The sequence below is a fragment of the Spermophilus citellus genome (genome assembly GCF_964194105.1).
Source record: "Spermophilus citellus genome assembly, chromosome: 8".
Taxonomy (NCBI): domain Eukaryota; kingdom Metazoa; phylum Chordata; class Mammalia; order Rodentia; family Sciuridae; genus Spermophilus; species Spermophilus citellus.
This window is the reverse complement of record NC_138189.1, coordinates 117,187,185-117,207,871: the sequence shown is the minus strand read 5'-3', so window position 1 is coordinate 117,207,871 and position 20,687 is coordinate 117,187,185. Positions and strand designations below refer to the sequence as shown.

The 20,687-nt window shown below is 39.2% G+C and overlaps 1 pseudogene across 1 annotated transcript; it reads left to right on the top strand.

Annotated features, from left to right (window-relative positions):
* Positions 1-10,019: 10,019 nt before the first annotated feature.
* Positions 10,020-11,105, top strand: LOC308655078 (farnesyl pyrophosphate synthase-like; annotated as a pseudogene). Its single transcript has one exon. The product of its transcript is annotated as a farnesyl pyrophosphate synthase-like (transcript).
* Positions 11,106-20,687: the final 9,582 nt, after the last annotated feature.

The following is a 20,687-nucleotide window of genomic DNA, read 5'->3' as shown; positions in this document are numbered from 1 at the left end:
TATGTGTGTAGGCTTAAATATACAACATATTCTCTACCTTACAGGAATTTATAAACCTTAGATATACGGGCACAAACATGAAAAATTATGAAGTTTGATAAGAATTTTTTACAGATCCAAGATGGCGGGCAAGAAGGAGGCTACATTCCTTGTTGCTCCATGACCTGGGATTCAAGCAGTAGGAATACTGTTTCTCTGTGAATTATTAAAGGACCCCCGACAGCTGCTCCTGTGCAGGAATCTCAGCCACTCTGCCCATGCAGTTCTCCAGGCCACAGTGTCTGCGCAGACCCCAGGCCACTCGCCCATGCAGGACCCCAGCCACCACTCCCAGGTGCACCCCATCTACCAACATGGGGATCCCCTGGTCACCTCCATCTTGGGACACTGCAATCACTGCCATTGTCCTCTCCATGCGATACCCTGCACATGGAAACACCAGACAGGGTCTGGAGACAGCTGCTTGCCATAGCACTGCACATAACTGAGCTATATCTCTGAGCACATCACCCAACACAACTGCCCAGCCCACCCTGACACCCCATCTCAGAAAACAGATGACTTCATCTTAGGACACCTTTGTCACCATCTTGGGTTATCATCACTACTGCCATTGCCATCTTTAGTTGGGGCAACTCCCAGCTTGGGACACTGGCTAGGGCCTAGAAGCAATATCAAGATTCCTATCGTCCCCCAACTTCCCTATCTCTCCCACAGCCACTAACCCTACACAGTGCTTGCAGCTACGTGGCTAGTCTGTTGCTCACAAAGACTAATCCTGACCTGCCCAATACAAAACAGTTCTCTGTGACAGGTGCACATGAGCACAGCCCACAAGACCTCCAGAGAAAGGTTCCTGATTGGGGAGTAGAACTGGAGGGGGTGAATGAGATACAGTTTAGAGATGAGGCAGTATAAGAAAATAAGGGCAGGTGCCCACAACACAACAGCAGGCCCCAAAGAAGATCCTTGGGGTGCATTCTTTCAATGGGGACCAGCAAGTGCTACACCCCACCTCTAGGAGTTTTACCTCTAAGACCACCCCTCCCACCCTAATAACCTTCACCATCCTAAGAGTGGAGATACTAGCAAATAACAGACAAGCCCACCCATTGGATAAGAAGGGAAAAAGGAAAGACATTGAACTTCAACAGACACAATCCTTCAATATTCCCTTAAGATTTTTTCTTTCTTTTTTTCTCTCTCTCTTTCCCCACCCTCCCATCCTCAACATTTGGGAAACCAAGTACTTTTCATGCATTAGGCTACTGAGGACTGGGATGTCTGAATAGTAAATCATAGTTGTGTTATACATTCTTTTTTGTTTTTACATTTTTTATTTTCCTTAATTTTTATATTTGTACTCTATTGTCTTTCCACTTACTTGTCTCTCCAAAATCTCTTTCTTTCTTTTCTCCTGTTACTACCCAATTTCTTTTTATTCCTCTTTCACACTTCCTAAGATCTAATAACTCTATATACTTACCTCATACTCCTTAACATATCATCCTACAACAGCCCCCCACCAATTCTCTCTTTGTCCACCATTAGAAACTGTAGACCCTTTTGCAAACCTACTGTTTATATTGTAGATAATAATTGAATTCACCATTCTGTTGTGACAAAACTTAAAAAGAGCTATACGGTTTAAGGTTGTATATGGTTTGTATTAGTATCTATTAATATTGATTTCCCCCTTAAAGGAGAGGAATTGAAACCCCATAAGGACACTATAAGTCTACAGGTTAAAAACTGTAACACATCAGATCTGCACTGCTAAAAGGGAAGCCACATGAAAAAACAAGGGAAGAAAGTGCCCAAATAAACCAAGATTTTACTACATTATTAGAATCCATGGCTAACACAGCAGAAGAAATGTCAGAGAAGGACTTCAAATGTACATAATTGAAATGTTCTATGAATTAAAGGATGAAATAAGAGAACAAATACAGACAGCAAACGATCATTTAGATAAAAAGCTACATAAGCAAATACAGGAAGCAAAAGATTACTTCAATGAGAAGATAGAGATTCTGAAAAAAAACAGAAATATTTGAAATGAAGAAAACAATAAATCAAATCTAAAACTCAATAGAAAGAATCACCAACAGATTAGATCACTTAGAAGACAGAACCTCAGACAATGAAGACGAAATATACAAATTTGAAAATAAAGTTGGTCACACAGTAAGGATGGTAATAAACCATGAGTAGAATATCCAAGAATTATGGGATAATGTGAAAAGACCAAATTTAAGAATTATTGGGAGAGAGGAAGGTATAGAGTTACAAACCAAAGTAATGAATAAATTATTCAATGAAATAATATCAGAAAACTTTTCAAATCTGAAGAGTGCATTGGAAAATCAAATACAAGAGGCTTACAAGACACCGAATGTACAAAATCAAAATAGATGTCTACATCAAGGCACATTATAATGAAAATGCATAGCCTACAAAATAAGAAGAGAATTATAAAAGCCATAAGAGAAATGAATCAGATTACATATAGGGGGAAAACAATTAGGATCTCTGCAAATTTTTTTTTTTTAAAGAGAGAGTGAGAGAGGAGAGAGAGAGAGAGAATTTTTAATATTTATTTTTTAGTTCTCGGCGGACACAACATCTTTGTATGTGGTGCTGAGGATCGAACCCGGGCCGCACGCATGCCAGACGAGCGCGCTACCACTTGAGCCACATCCCCAGCCCCTCTGCAGATTTATTAACCTAGACCCTCAAAGCTAGAAAATCATGGAACAACATATACCAAGCTCTGAAAGAAAATGGATGCCAACTAAGAATCTTATATCCAGCAAATAAAGCTTCAGATTTGATGATGAAATAAAAACCTTCCATGATAAACAAAAGTTAAAAGAATTTACAACTAGAAAGCCTACACTACAGAACATCCTCAGCAAAATATTCAATGAGGAGGAAATGAAAAACAACAATGAAAATCAGCAAAGGGAGGTATTAAACTAAAGGAAAAACCAATCAAAAGAGAAACCAAGTCAAGTTAAATACCAAAAATAAACAAAAATGACTGGGAATACAAATCACGTCTCAATAATTACCTTGAATGTTAACGGCCTAAACTCAATAATCAAAAGACATAGACTGGCAGATTGGATTTAGAAAAAAAAAGACCCAACATTATGCTGCCTACAAGAGACTCATCTCATAGGAAAAGACATCCACATACTTAAAGTGAAAGATTGGGATAAAACATACCACTCATATAGACTGCAGAAACAAGTAGGGGTTTTCATCCTCATAGAAAATAAAGTAGACTTCAAGTCAAAGTTAGTCAAAAGGTCATTTCATACTGCTTAAGGGAACCATACATCAACAAGACATAACAATTATAAATATATATGCCCCAAACAATGGAGCACCTATATTTATCAACTCTTCTCAATTACAAGAGTCAAATAGACCACAACACAATAATATTGGGAGACTTAAACACACCTCTTTCACCACTGGATGGATCTTCCAAACAAAAGTTAAACAAAGAAACTATAGAACTCAATAATACAATCAATAATTTAGACTTAACAGATATATATATATATAGATAGATAGATAGATAGATAGATAGATAATATTTCATCCATCAACAATGAAATACATTTCTTCTCAGCAGCACATGGATCCTTCTCTACAATAGACCACGCATTATGCCACAAAGCAACTCTTGTCAAATATGATCTGCATTCTACCAGATCATAATGGAATGAAATTAGAAATCAACAATAAAATAAAAAAATAGAAGCTACTCCAACACCTGGAGACTAAACAATATGTTATTGAATGAACAATGGATAACAGAAGACATCAGAGAGGAGATTAAAAAATTCTTAGAAGTAAATGAGAACTCTGATACAACATATCAAAATCTCTGGGACACTATGAGGCAGTTCTAAGAGGAAAGTTCATTGCATGGAGTTCATTCATTAAAAGAAGAAAAAGTTAATAAATAAATGACTTAACATTACATCTCAAAGCCCTAGAAAAAGAAGAACAAATCAATACCAAAAGCAGTAGAAGACAGGAAATAACTAAAATCAGAGCTGAAATCAACGAAGTTAAAACAAAATTGACAAAACAAAAAGTTGGTTCTTTGAAAAAATAAATAAAATTGATAAACCCTTAGCCACACTAATGAAGAGAAGGAGAGAGAAATCTCAAATTACTAAAATCCATGATGAAAAAGGAAATCTCATGACAGACACTACAGAAATACAGAAGATAATTAGAAACTATCTTGAAAATTTGTACTCCAATAAAATATAAAATATCAAAGACATCAACAAATTTCTAGAGTCACATCATTTACCCAAAGAATCAGGATGGTATATACAAGTGAAATAGATAAATTTCAAGCAATGAAACAGAAGATGCCATCAGAAGCCTACCAACCAAGAAAAGCCCAGGACCAGATGGATACAAAGCTGAGTTCTACAAGACCTTCAAAGACAAACTAATACCAATACTCCTCAAATTATTCCATTAAATAATTAATTACATATAAGAGGAATTGCCAAGTGATATGGTAGCTAGTACATATCTTTGACTCTCCTTTCCTGAAAGGACAACTTTAAAAAAAAAATCTAAATTTGTGACACAAAATTTAGAGGGCTATATATCCTTGAATGATACAAATAATATTTTCATAATACAGCATGTTGGAGGAATTGCAAACATAGTATTACATGATTTAAAAGCTCAAGCCTATCATATAAAGTATAAAATAAAACAAAGGAAGCCAGGAAGAGATGTGTCATACTAACATAAATGATGTCATACATTATTCCTGGCTTTCCCTCTTTTCAGGAGAACTCTGTTCTGGATACCTTGTCTCGTACAAAAGACAACTAGAGGGCTGGGGATGTAGCTCAGTGGCAGAGCACTTGTCTAGCATGAGTCAATCCCTGGGTTCAATCCTCAGTACTGCAAACAACCATAACAACAACAACAACAAAACAGCCAGAGACCCGCCTCACACTTCAGTTCTGTCTCTAAACACCCATCAGTGTACTAGTGTGGTCTTCCCTGATTGCCTGGCTGGAATAACTCTCACCATCTCTCCCCTTGCCCATCCCAGCCTCAGGACACTTGGCACCTCAGACGTTCATCATTCATTTACTTATTTGTGATGGTCTTTCCCTGGACTGTTAGGAAGTTGATCTCTCTTTTATAAATTATAATGTCCCCATGCCTAGAGCAGAGCCCAAGTAATCATTAAACATTTGTTAAGTGAATGAGTGAATGAACGAACGAACGAACAAATGAATGAATGGAGAATCCTCAGTTTCCATGAGAAACCTTTGCTGTATTGAGAACTGTGCTGGGGGAAATTACATGAAGCTAACACTGTGCAAAGCTAGCTACTGTGAGAAAATTCCAAGGGACATTACCTGGCCCACCTGTGTGTCATGAAAGCATAGAAGAAAATAGAACTTAAAATTATAAGACTTCTATTCTCAGTTCATGACATGGTTTCTGTTACATTCCTTTTTAGCAGTTTACGGGGAAGTTGGACCTTTGATTCCTTACAGTGTTTATTGTTCTTTACTTCCAACATGGTATGGCACAGATCACTGGGGCTGCTAAGAAACCTCACATCCACTGAAGCCTTACATATAGTGCACAAAGAACTCACTGGAATTGGGCACAGTGGCACACCTGCAGTCCCAAGCACTCAGGAGGCTGAGGCAGGAGAATCACTTGAGCTCAGGAGTCTGGGTAACATAGCGAGAGCCTGTCTCAAACAAACAAACAAAAGAAAAAAAATTGGAAGAGCTCACCTGATTCTCCCACAGTAGTGCTTTAAAAAAAAAAAAAAATCTCTCCCTGGAGGTATCTCCCCTCCAGGTTTTCTTCACTGCTCTCCTTGGTTTGTTTTGATAGTCTTTTCTTTCACTTCCCTATTTCTTTCTCATTTACCCCCTACTTCTTCTATCTTCTGTCCCTATTATGGTTTGGATCTGAAATGTCCCCCAAAGATTCATGAGTTAAAGGCTTGGTCCCCAGTGCAGCAACGCTCAGAGGTGGGGCTTTCTGGGAGTGATTGGATCAAGATTTATCATCAGCAGATTAATGATAGATTAATAATTTGACATTAGTGGGAGGTGGCGGAAGCTTTGGGAAGTGGAACCTAGTTAGAGGAGGTCGATCACTGGGGTGTGCTCTAGAAAACACAAATCTTGTCCCTCTAGAAAGCACAAATCTTGTCCCTCTAGAAAGCACAAATCTTGTGCTCTTGTCCCAGGCCTCCTCTTCCCCTACCACCCCCGCCCTTCCTCCCCCCTGCCCTCCTCTCTGTTTCCCAACTGCCAAGCGATGCAACTTTCCTCCTCCATGCCTTTCCACCTGATATTCTGCTTCTTCTCAGGCCCCAAACTATGGAGCCAGCTAACCAGAGATTGAAATCGATAAAACTGTGAGCCGAAAATGAATCCTTCCTCCTCCAAGATGATTTTGTCAGGCATTTTCATCACGGTTACAAAAAGCTGCTTAATACCGCCCTATTTAATTTCAAGAGGAAATTTCAGATAGCATTAGCCAAAGATGGGCATATTTCTGTGTTACTTCAACTTTTCTTCCCCATAGTTATTTTTCTTTTCTCCCACACAGTTATTGAGAAAGTGTTTGTGAAGTAGCTACTGTGCTGGACATTTGCTAGATCTCAGAGACCCTGAAATTACAAAAATACTTTCTGCTTCTAGTGTTTTACCACGTTTGCAGTCTCTAGTCACCATTTATGTTATGATTGCGACTTCCTGCTGTGTCTCTGTGGGCTTAAAACAGCTTGAATGTAGTGTTTATTCATTTGGGAAATGGGTTACACTGAATCAATAACCATCTGAAATCCATTTTCTTTCTTCCACTGACTTCTCTCAGTCAAATTTCTGTGTACTCCAGGAGCATCCTGTCAGCTGTGGGGTAGCAAGAGTTCCACTTTTGACATTAGATTTGTTGAAGGACAAAATTGCAACAATTGAAAGGTCTTTGTTGGCTTTAGTTTTGATTGTATGATTGGTCAAGGCTTCTTTCCTTAAATTAGAATAAGTGTTTGGTGAGCTGGGCAGAAGAAGTTGGGTTTATAGACAGATAAGGGCTAAAGACAGAAAGAAAGAAGGGAAAAAAAGAATAAAATCAAATTGAGGGCTGGGGTTGTGGCTTACTGGTAGAGTGCTTGCCTCGAGTATAAATAAATGAATAAAATAAAGGTCCATCAACAACTAAAAAAATTTTTTTAAAAAATCAAATTGATCATTTCAACGTTAGTTTTTATTTTAATGCTAGAACAGGCAGACAGAAAAATAATTGATTGGTACATATCAGGTTATTTATTTCAGATTGCTTTTTCATGTAACAATTAAGACAGAGGAAAGCTCATTATCATGCCAACTAAAATTGGCCTCTTTGAGAAGAACTTTGGCTATCTTTCTCCTGATTTCTCAGAAGTTCAGATGACAGCTTACTTTCAAGTTGGTGACATGGACCATTAGGATTGGTGACTGTTTTGATTTTAGGCAGGTCTGTTAGGACCCACTACAGATGCCTAGTTCCAAACAATGGCTTAATAACAAAGCTAAGGTAAGAGGCAGTTAGCACCAGAAAATACAGATGGCCCTTTGTATTTGTAGGTTCTCCATCTTGTGGATTCAACTAATTGTGGATTGAAAATATTCAGAAAAAAAATATTGCATCTGTACCAAACACGTACAGACTTTTTTTCTTGTCATTATTCCCTAATAATAGAATAATAGAATATAACATAGCATTTATAAAATATGCCTTGTCTTTGTTCCTGGCTCCTATCACAGAGCAAGAAAAACAGTTGGAAATTCTTGAGGGATAACAGTGTCTTTTGCTAGTTAGTGATCACACCTTCATTTATACTAATGAGATGAATTAGGGTAAGGTCCCTAGATAGCTTCAGGATGGGGCTGGTCACGAGAAAGACCAAATGATTAGAGGGTTGGATCTTTCAGCCCCACCAACCAACTTCAGAGAAAGGTGGGGTGGGGGTAGGGTTGGAGTTCAATTCTATTCAAAATCTTATATAATGATAATTGATGAGTTCCAGGTTACTAAACAGATAGAGGTGCTGGGAGAGTGGCACTCCAGAGAGGACACAGAAGCATGATGCCATCCCCTATACATTGCCCTATTCATCTCTCCATATGACTGTTCATCTGTATCCATTATAATATACTTTTTAATCAACTGATAGCATAGCCAGTTGTAGTGGTACATGCCTATAATCTCAACAATTTAAGAGTCTGAAGCAAGATGATCGTAAGTTCAAACCAGCCTCAGCAATTTAGCAAGACCCATCTAGAAAAACATTTAAGCCAGGTGTGGTAGCCTGTCATTCCAGCAATTTGGGAGGAGGCTAAAACAGGAGGATTGCAAGTTCACAGCCTCAGCAAATTATCGAGGCCCTAAGTAACTAAGTGAGACCCTATTTCTAAATAAAATATAAAGTAAAAAAGGGCTGGGATGTAGCTCAGTGGCTAAGCACCCCTGGGTTCAATCCCTGGAACAACAACAACAAAAAAAAAAAAATTAAAGTGTGGAGTGGGGCTAGGGCTATAGTTCAGAGGTAAAGAGTCCCTAATTCTAACCCCAGTTCTATAATAAATAAGTAAGTAAATAAATAAATACTGATGGCATAACTGTGTTCCTAAGTTCTTGAGTCATTCTTGCAAATTAATTGAGTCCAAGGAGGGAACAGTTGAAATTCCAATTTATACCCTGTAAGTCAGAAGTATACGTGACAACTTACTACATGGATAGTGGTGGGCATGGGAAGTGGTAGGCAGTCTTGTGGGATTGAGCCCTTCACTATATGGGATCTGACACTACCTGTAGGTAGATAGTGTCAGAATCAAATTATAGGACACCCTGCTGGTGTCTGCTAGAGAATGCTTTGATGTGCGGTGACATCACAGTGGTCTACTATGTTCAGAGCTTGAACAGAAAGAAGTTAGATTTTTTTTCCCTTCACACAGTGTAGAAAGATGTGAAGAATTTAGAAACTTCATGCACTGCTGGTGAGAATACATACAGAATGACACAGCCACTGTGGAAAAGAGTTGGGTAGTTGTGTAAAATGTTAAATATAGTTAATAGCAGCTGTTTCTAGATATATGCCCAGAAATTAAAACCTATGGGGCTGGGGTTGTGGCTCAGTGGTAGAGCTCTTGCCTAGCATGTGTGAGGCACTGGGTTTGATTCTCAGCACCACATATAAATAAATAAATAAATATCCATCAACAACTAATACAAATCTTTTTAAAAAACCATATTTACACAAAACATGTACAGGAATATGCAAAGCAGCATTATCCATTATAGTGAAAAAGAGAAATAACCAAATGCCTATCAGTAGATGAATGAATTTTTAAAAATTGGTATATCCATAGAATGGAACATTATTTAACAATAAAGAGAAATTATGCAGTACTGATACAGGCTATGACATGGAGGATCCCTGAAAACATTTTGCTAAGTAAAAGAAGCCATTCTCACACATTGCTGTACTCCAGTTATAGAAAATAGTCCAAATAGGAAATCCGTAGAAATAGAAAGTAAATTCCCGATTGCCTAGGGCTGACAGTGTGAGAGTTTGGGGAGAAGCAGGAAGTGAATGCTAATGCATACAGAATTATTTTTTGTCGGGGGAGGAGGGTGATAAAAATGTCCTGAAACTGATTGTGGTGATGGTTGTAGGACTCGGTGAATAAATGAAAAACCATCAAATTTTCTACTTTAATTGGGTGGATCCTATGGTACATGAATAATACATTAATAAGATGTTAAAAATTTATATAGAGACATATATGTAATATATGGGTATAACCCAGGGAGCAGAGCAAAGAGAACAAGAACCTGCAACAACAGGATCAACCTGACTGTTCTAGGTGCATCTGCTTTACTAAGGCAGAGTCATTTACTAAAAATATGAGTCATTAATAATAAGATAAATGAAACAAGACCCAGTGTCCCAGAGCAGAGCACTTTGCTCCTCTCTCAGAATGAATGGAGACCAGAAATCAGATGGTTATGCACAGGAAAAGCAAGATTTCATCCAGCACTTCTCCCAGATAGTCAAGGTGCTGACTGAAGATGAGATGGGGCACCCAGAGACAGGAGATGCTATTGCTTGACTCAAGGAGGTCCTGGAATATAATGCCATTAGAGGCAAGTACAACGGGGGTTTGACGCTGATGGTAGCATTCCGGGAGCTAGTGGATCCAAGAAACAGGATGCTGATAGTCTCCAGAGGGCCCTGACAGTGGGCTGGTGTGTGGAACTGCTGCAAGCTTTCTTCCTGGTGTCAGATGACATCATGGATGCAACCCTTACCCTCCGGGAACAGCTCTGCTGGTATCAGAAGCCAGGCATAGGTTTGGATGCCATCAATGACGCTCTGCTTCTGGAAGCATGTATATCTACCGCCTGCTGAAGTTCTACTGCCGGGATCAGTCCTACTATTTGAACTTGATTGAGCTATTCCTGCAGAATTCCTATCAGATGGAGATTGGGCAGACCTTGGACTTCATCACAGCCAGTGTATCTTGGCAGATACACTGAAAAGAGGTACAAGTCCATTGTCAAGTACAAGACAGCTTTCTCCTCCTTCTACCTGCCTATCGCTGCTGCCATGTACATGGCAGGCATTGATGGGGAGAAGGAACATGCTAATGCCAAGAAGATCCTGATGCAGATGGGAGAGTTCTTCCAGATTCAGGATGATGACCTTGACCTCTTTGGCGACCCCAGTGTGACAGGAAAAGTTGGCACTGACATCCAGGACAACAAGTGCAGCTGGCTGGTGGTTCAGTGTCTGCAACGGGCCACTCCAGAACAGTGCCAGATCTTGCAGGACAATTATGGGCAGAAGGACACCAAGAAGGTGGCCCAGGTGAGGGCACTATACGAGGAGATGAATCTACCAGCTGTGTTCTCCAAGTATGAAGAAGACACTTACAGCCACCTTATGAGTCTCATCGAGAAGTATGCTGCGCCCCTGCCTCCCACCATCTTCCTGGGGCTGGCCAACAAGATCTACAAGCAGAAAAAGTGACCTAGAGACTGCCAGGGCAGGGAGGGAGGGCTCTCAATAAATTATTGTGAAATCTTAAAAAATAATAATAATAAGATAAATGAAAATGAAAACATTCATAAAAATACCATGGTACACTTTTCAGGCTAACAAAAATTCAGAAATCTGAATGATGCCAAAAGTTGGAAGGGATGTGGGAAAAGAGGAACACACTGTCCTCTACATCTGATGGGCATCTAAACTGAAACAGCTGGACAGTGATCTGACAGGATTTATTCTAATGGAGAAAACATATGTTCTATAACCCTGTAATTCTGCTCCTGGTATATATTGGGAAAAAAAAAAAAAACTTTTCCTATGGCTCTATATGGGAATGTGTGCAAAGTTATTGCCTCCTCAGGGAAGCAAGGAGCTAGAGGCTACTTGAGTGCTCCATACTGGCGAGTGTACAGCTAAATGTGGTGGGTGCACACATCGCAGTCTAATGCCTTAGTGAGTAACATCAGTTTAGATGTAGGCAAAGCAGCATGGATGACTCTTAAATGCATAGCCTGTAGTGGCACCTCCTTTCTCCACAGAAAAGTCTTAACTGCACTTCTCCAGAAATCTTCACCATGGCTGATTTTGGCACTGTCCGTTAAAGAGTCTCTGCAAAAGAGTTCAATGTAGGTAAACTTCCTATTTTCCTGTCACCCTGTTTTACTTGGCCACTGGCCAGGAAGATATCAGGACTCCAGGTGCTGGACACCTCCTTACTAGTTTTTCACAAACTTATCCAGTATAATAGTTTGTAGAAATGTGCAAACAAGGACTCTGGCCTTGAGATGGGCTTCACAGAGATGTCTGCATTCCTAAGAGAAGAGAAGATACTAATTGATCTCCATGGTAACAGCTGGCAGGGGGAGGAAAGAGAGGGGAGAAGAAGCTGTCCCCTTCTCAGGTGTTGTTCTTGAAGGCTTAACTTGCCCAAACCATTGAGAGAAAAAGCTGCTTTTCTGTAAACTTCTGTAGACTGTGAACTTCTGAGCCCCTCCCCTTACATGCTGGGTATAAAACTCTGAAACTACCTGAACTCGAGGTTCAGGGGGATTGATTGATTACAGCAGAAGCTGTGCCCTCTGAACCCGGATGCAGCCAAATAAAACTGTTTCCTGCTATCTTCAATGCCTTGCCTGTCTGTCCCTATAACAAGCCCTGAGTGGGAAAATGTAAAAACTAGAAGAATATATGTAACACCGTCTCCACAAATTAAAAATGCATGCACATAAATCCATACAGTTTGTAATAATGAATTTAAATAAAAAGATAACCCACTCACATAAAAGTAGCATTTAGTCCTAAGCCTAGGGTTTCCCCTTCCTAGAAATTATAAAAGATCAGAATGTATATAGGAAGACAAGATGGAAAAGCTTCCAGCAGTAGGACTAAAGAGAAATTGGTGCCTTGGATAAACAAGTATATCACATGATCTATAGTCAGACAAGTCAAAACAATTTGTCAATAAGATAACAGATATGGAAAGATTTGACCACATCCTGATACGGCCTGAAGCTTCGTCACTCTTTTAAGAGTCAAAAGCTAGGGTGGTTTCTCCAAAACAGGATTTGAAACTTGATTCTCTGAAGTTGAAAATGGTTGGTTTTGTGTTAACCTGAGGTTGAGTGTGAGCCACGGAGTCCACAGTGGTCCTTGGTTTGCCCATCTGTGCCCCACAGCCTGGCCTCCTTAAAGCAAGTGCACCCTTTGTTCACCACACTCTTTGCATCATTCTGCCAATAGCTTCTGGTACTCCTCTCTCACTCACCTTCCTGCCTAGTGTTATTTGTTTGTTTGTTTGTTTGTTTCAGTACTAGAGATTGAACCCAGGGGGACTCTCCCACTAACCTACATCATCAGCTCTTTTTTTTTTTTTTTTTTTTTTGAGACAGAGTCTTGCTAAGTAGTTAAGCAAACTTGAGATCCTCCTGCCTCAGCCTCCTAAATTGCTAGGATCACAGGCCTGTGCCACCAGGCCCAGACAAATACTTTGAATGACTGCATAGTGTACCATGGTATAAATTTACTACAAATAGTTAAAAAGCTCATTTGAAAATAAAGTTATTTTTAAAATTTGTTCTATTGTAGGCACTATAGATGAGGCAATTTGTCTTAAAATCCTTATTTGGGCAGGGTCAGGGGTGTTTTGTTTTTTGTTTGGTTGTGATGAGGTTTCACTATGTTTCCCAGGCTGGTCTTGAACTCATGGGCTCAAGTGATCTTCCTGCCTCAACTTCCAGAATAGCCAGGACTACAGGTGTGCTCCCCATGCCAACTTTTAAAAATCCTTACTTTTTTTGGGGGGGGTAGTGGGGATTGAACCCAGGTATGCTTTGCCACAGAGCCATTTTTATATTTTTATTTTAAGACAGGGTCTCACTAAGTTGCCTCACTAATTTGCTGAGGCTGGCTTTGAACTTGCAATCCTCCTGCCTCAACCTCCTGAGTTGCTGGGATTCTAGGTGTGAGCCACCATGCCCAGCGAGATCCTACTTTTTAAACTTATAAATTCATATAAAAATAAGACTGATACACAAAACAGTCCACAGAGAATATTAACCAGCAATTTATAAAAGAAATATTAAAAGCCAATATAAAAATGAGAAGTTGCTCAACCTCATTAATAGTCAATCAAATAAGCACTGGAAAAACAGGACACTTTTGAGACACAGAATGGCACATATGGAAAGGTTTGATGATTTTTTATTTGTTCTTTTTAGATATCCATGACAACAGAGTGTATTTTGACATATGATACATACACAGAGTTATCACTTCCCATCCTTGTGGTTGTACGTGACATGGAGTTTCACTGGTTGTGTGAACACAGGAAAGTGACATCCAATTCCTTCTACTGTCCTTCGTATTCCCATCCCCACTTCCCTTCATTCCCTTTTGCCTGACCCTCTAAACTATTTTTCCTGAAAAGGATTCATAATATCAGGGCTGGCATCACTGCAAATGGGCTGGGAGGATAAACCATTGCACTCTTCTAAGAGGGCAGCTTAGTAATATGTAACAAGGGTTAAATTTATATTATGTTGAATTTCTTTGAAGCCTGTGGTAATAGAGTTGTTATGTTAAATAATTCTTATCTTTTAGCAATAAATATTAAAATGATGAATGATGAATGAACTTTTATTTGCTCCCTGTACCCATCAACAGGTAATTTGGCAAGTAGACTGTATTTTGACATATTATACATACATGGAGTATAACTTCCCATTCTTGGTTTTTTATTTTTGTTTTTGTTTTGTTTTGTTTTGTTTTGTTTTGTTTTTGAGATAGTGTCTCACTATGCTGTCCAGAGGTTGGTCTCAAACTCCTGAGCTCAAGAGATTCCCCCCAGGCTCAGCCTCCCAAGTGTAGGAACCACAGGCATGTGCAGCCATGCCCAGCTAGCAATCTTTTTGTGCTTTGGACCTATTGCATCCTGATTGCCTTTTGTAGAGCTTTTTCTTCCCCATTCCCCTCGATTTTGTTTTCTTTTTCATTATTATAGTGGTAATTCAACAGATGTTTATCAAAGGCCTACTCAATATGAAACACTGCAGTAGATGTCAGAAAATACTCAAAACCAAGTCCCTGTTTCCCATGGAGTTCACAGTATTCTCTCTGTGAACATCAACAACAAAAAAACCCAGTATGTGTAGCAGGCTTACTATATGCCAGAAGCTCTGTTGTTGTAGTACTAGAAATTGAAGCCACGTGCACCCTACCAGTGAGCTATACATCCTAAGACCTCTTTTTTTATTTTTATTTTGTCTAAGTTGCTTAGGCTGACCTTGGATTTAAAATGCTCCTGCCTCAGTCTCCTAAATAGCTGGGATTGCTGGAATTATAGGTATACACTATGATGCCCAGGTGCCAAACACTTTTCCAAACCCTTCATAGTTGTCAGATGAATTATGGGTCTTGAATTGCCCAGAGACAGAATCGAAACCTCTCTTGGGAATTTCTCGGTGCAAAAGTGCCACTTGAAAATTGCCAGGTTGCTATGGTGATGCATTGTTCAAAGGGGAGTTCTGCGCCAACAGAGAATTTATCAGTTCATGACATAAGGTTTAAACACCGGCTGCTTAGGGGTAGAGAATTATGGGTGCAAGCTGATAACAATAAGTGGGCTGGTCATACCTTTGACCTGGGTTCTGTTTGCTTTAAAGTAACTTTCTCACAATAAATCCGTTTGATGTTAAAATCTATATAATAAACTTGCCGAGAGCTCATGGTCAGTATTCCTCCATCAGAGGTTGACTGAACCACTGGGCCCTGGCTTTTTCTCCCTTTTATGTTCATTTGTCTTTTCTCAATCTGCTCGTAGCCCAGTCAAGGAATTTGAATAAACAGCCATTCGAGGCACAGCAATAGTTATTAATTAATTTCAATTCTCACATACACATATGGGTATTATTGTTGCTCATTTGACATGGTTCAGAATTTCTTCAGTGTCACCTGGCTGTGGTGAAGAAACCTGTCTATATTTGCCTCTCTTTCACTCTATTACTCACCTACCAACGTCATGTCACCTGAGGCATTATACTGTTCCATTCATTTTCTCATTAACTGGGCACATAGTTACTAAATATCTTTGATGTGTCAGACACGTGGGCTTGGCTCTGAGCAAAGCAATCAGAGCAGTCCCCATCGTTGGATTTTGAGAAAAATAGACCCATAAATACATAATTCCAGCACAACCTAAAAAGTGCAAAGACAGGGTGATGTACAAGAAAGGGAAACAGCTGGGAACAGTGGCACACACCTGTAATTCTAGCCACTCTGGAGTCTGAGGCAGGAGGATCACAAGTTTAAGACCAGCCTCGGCAACTTAGTGAGACTCTTGTCTCAAAATAAAATAAAAAGGACTGGGATTGCAGCTTAGTGGTAGAGTGCCCAGGATCAAATCAATCCCCAGGATCAATATATATATATATATATATAAAAGGAAAGAAAGGAAATGGAAACAGAAAGGAGGAAATGACTTTGAGATTGTTGAGAAAGACTTTACAGAAGAGAAACATTTTTATTAGTGTCCTAAAGGCTAAATAGCAACTCATTAAGGAATTATAGGGAGATCAATCCCAAGAAAGGAGAGGACACATGGAAAGGCCTACAGTCAAGCCAGTGCCGGCACGTATTGGCAGTGATGATGCAGGTGGAAGGGAGATAGCAGGACTTGAGTATGAGAGGCTGAGTTGGACACAAATAGTAAATATTGACCTACCCGATGGAGGTAAACTTGGGAGGAATCCATGTGGTCTGAATTTTAGAGAGCAACTTTGAAGGACATCAAGTTTAAAAGATTCTGAGGAAAGCAAGAACAAGTTTGTAGTTATTGTAGAGATCTAAGCAGGAGTTAATGGAGAATTAACTAAGGCATTGGAGAAAAGAGAGATTTAGGGGGTGAACTAACAGAACTTGATGACTTCTTAAATTTGGGATGAAAGGGGTGATTGGATAGATAATGGTGACAACCAATAGAGCATAAAAGTTTACACTTGCCTTCTCTCTCTCCCTCTTTCTTTCTTTCTATACTGAGATCAAACCCAGGGCCTCACGCATGCTAGACAAAAGCTCTGCTTCTGAGCTACATCCTCAATCCTTTTTATTTTATTTTCACGCAGGATCTCACTAAATTGCCCAGGCTGGCCTTGAACTTGTGATCATTATGCTTCAGCCTTTCGAGTAGCTGGTATTACAAGGAGACTTTTGAGCCAGCATTGGCTTACATTCAAGGCAGCATCGGTTGGATTCTGAAGGTCCAGGAAAATAATAGCTAACTCATGCATAGCTGCATAGCTCTTCCAAAAACAATCAAGCATTGTTTCAATTAGAGAAGTGGATTAACTCAAGATTAATTCAGGGAAGCCTCACCATGACCCTATAAGGTAAGCAAGATTAAATCCCCGTTTTACACATTAGAAGATCAGTTCTGTAAACTGAGAGCTAACTTTGCTTGCCCAAGACCATTCAGTCTTTACGTAGTGCAGTTGGGTTTTTAATAGTCTGTGTTAATACAGTTGTGCCCTTTTATCTGTGGGGGATATCTGCCAAAACCTCCAGTGGATGCCTACAACAGTGGATAGTACCAACTCTATAGATGCTACTTTTTTTCCTCCATATATATGCCTAACATAAAATTTATTTTATAAATTAACCACAGTAAGATGAACAACTAAAAATAAAACAAAATAATTATAATAACATGATTAAAATTTGCCATCACTACTCTTATGCATTGAGACCAGTATTAAGTTGAATCACTATGATACTGGCAGAGTGTATCTGATAACATAGGTGGCTACTGAGTGATTTAAGGGATAGGAAGAGTATACCAAGTGGAAACACTAGACAAAGATAATTCATGTGCTGGGTGGGATGAAGCAGGATGGTGCAGCTTTCATCACACTACTAAGAAGGGCACATGATTTTAAACATATTAATTGTTTATTTCTGGAATTTTCCATTTAATATTTTTGAACCACAGAAAAAGAATAGTTAACTCGTGTGCAGCTTTGAATAACTGAAACTGTGGAAAGCAATACTCCAGGTAAGGGGGGACTACTGTACTGTTTTGTTACGAGGGCTTGGGACTGGGGTGGAATGCTGTTCTAGGGTAGGGATGAGGATTGTAGCGCATCACATGTCACATGAGGAACTTTCATACAAATCCCCTTGTCACTTAGACCCAGGTCCTTCTGCTTACCCTCAAAAGACAATGCTTGGGACACAAGAGTTGGTAGCAAGGAAAGCAGGTTTATTTAATGGACTGTCACCTTTAGAAGATGGGGCAAGGGCTATTGTCTTCAAAACAAAGATCATCTTGAGAACTCAAATACATAAAAGTGCTTTTATATCAGGGGAAATAGGAGGAAGAGGGCAGTGGTGAAGAAGACCACATGATGAGTCATACATCCAGGCTTGATAAACATCTCTGTCACTCAAGGAATATATATATTTTTTTCTTTTTGGCCAGAATATCCTTGCAATGATTATTGACCTTCATCTCCTAGGCCAGTCCCTGTCATTTTTTAATAAACATTATTTCTCTGTAAATCTAACATTATCTATACTTCTGTTTTTACTTGTAAAGTTTTAGTACTGGGGATTGAGCCCACAGGTGCTTCACCACTGAGGTACACCCCTAGTCCTTTTTATTTTTTATTTTGAGGCAGGGTCTCACTAAGTTGATGAGGGTTTGCTACATTGCTGAGGATGGCCTTGAACTTGTGATCCTCCTGCCTCCTGAATCACTGGCGTTATAGGTTTGTGCCCAGCTTCTATGGCTTTAAGTTAAAGAAGAGGATTGCAAATTGCAAACTGTGTGTAGAGGTGATGCACATTTTAGTGATATCTGAAAGCCATCAGATAACATTCTGGAAATGTAGAGAAGTTACTGATTAGTAAGTTTTATGACTGATGGTTTCTTAGTTTCATTCCCCGGGAATGGTTAACCTTGCAGTTTAAGATACAGAACAATGGAGAAGAACAAAAGGCAACTTTTGTTGGAGAACCATTTTAACCCATTAGCTGGCTTCGATCAGTAGCAGCAAAGTTGGTGGGAGACATATAATAAATTTCTCAGCTGGTGACCTCCAAAATTAATGATTTTTAAAGTCAACTAAAAGCAAATGAAGCTGGCTGGTTTATTCGGGGTTTTCCTTGGTTACACTCACCCTGGTTGCTAACAGAAGCTCCTCAGGGTTGCTGCTATTGTGCTACTCTCATTGAGAGCTGCCTCCCTCTGCCTGTCAGTCTCTGTTCCACTTGTAGCTAAAAGAATGTGATCCTCCTGGCTTACTGTCCTCTTAGAAGTGAAGTTCCTTCTAGAACAGATTGCTTTTTCTGGAGAGAAGCAAGCCCTGCTTTGATTTCAGAGAAAGGTGAGAGGAAGAACAGAAGTCTGGGAACATGAAGGACTGAGATGTTTGCTTGATTTGGCTCTACAAGTTAAGAAGAGAAACCACAGGGAGGGAAAGAAAGAGGAGGTTTAAAATTCTTCTTTTGCCAATTGTTTTGTTTCAGAAATTTCACAGGAATTTTCAAACAGAATCTCCATGGTTATTAATTCTAGTATTTTTGGAAAGCAGCCTTGTAAACAGCTAAGTATTTTTTTCTAAATAAATTTGAAAAAAATTAATCATGAATCATTGGCCAAAGTCTTGAGTCTTTTTATTTTTTGATAGAATTTGTTCTGAAAACAGCATTTGATAATATTCTGAAACGTCATTTTCTCCAGTTTAAAGACCCATTTAGGAAAACATATATCTACAAAAAACTTATGACCACATGTATATAAATGTAAGTACATATTTTTTTCATTATGAGAAGAATGCAAGTAACATAAAACACAGAAGCTTAAATTTTCATCTATTATATATAAGTACTATGAACATTTTTGATGTATTCCCTACCAGATTTTCCTCCTTTTTTATTATTGTATTTTCTTTATTTTATAATTGTAATTATTGCTGTTCCAATTTCAAACACAGCTATTTCTCCCACGTGTTGTATAACCTGCTGCTTTTTGAAAAAAGTCTTTGTTTCCTAGGCATCGTGGTGCATACCCATAATCCCAGCAACACAGGAGGCTGAGGCAGGAGAATTGTTAATTCAAGTCCAGCCTCAGCAAATTGTGAGGCCCTAAGAAACTTAGTGAGACCCTGTCTCAAAATAAAAAGGGCTGGGGATGTGGCTCAGTGGTAGAACACCCCTAGGTTCAATCCCAGTACACCTCAAAATTATTTTAAAAATAGAAAATTTTTGTTTAAGTAACTATAAAAATAACATACTCTCATTGTTTTAAAAATAAAAAAGTGTGGCAGTAAAAATATACATAAAGTCAAAAATATACATTTTCTTCAGGATAGAGTTTTCTCAAAGAATTCTAAAAATCCAAGCATGGTATCATGCACTTAATTCCAGCTACCTGGGGAGGCTGAGGCAGGAAGATATCCTGGGTGCAGGAGTATGAAGCCATACTATACAACATAGAGAGACCCCATCTCAAAAAGAAATATTTTAAAATTTTAAAAAAATTAAATAAAAATAGAGACAGGATACATACTGATCCATTTGAAGAGAGGTTACAATCAGTGGAGTTTGGAATTCTTGGTGAAGGTTATTTACCTACCCACCCTGTGTCTTTCAGGCAAAGGTGTTTAAGGGGTGGCTCCATCAAATGTCACCTGTGGGTAGAAGTCCTCGTGCTATGATTTCAGAGATGAGTGATATTGGACAGAACTCCATTTTTCTACTCATCAACCATTCTGCTTGAAATTACAGGAATTTGTTTGCCACTCAGTCAAAAGATGCTTCAGCTGGGCATGGCGGCACACGTGTATAATACCAGCGACTCAGGAGGCTGAGACAGGAGGATCATAACTTGGAGGTGGACCACAGCACTTTAGTGAGACCCTGTCCCAAATTTTTAAAATAAAATAAAAAGGGTGGGGATGTAGCTCCATGGTAGAGTGCTCCTGGGTCCAGTTCCCAGTACCACCAAAAAAAAAAAAAAGAAAAAGAAAAAGAAAAAAATTAATTTAATTAAAATAAAATTAAAAGGTGCTTC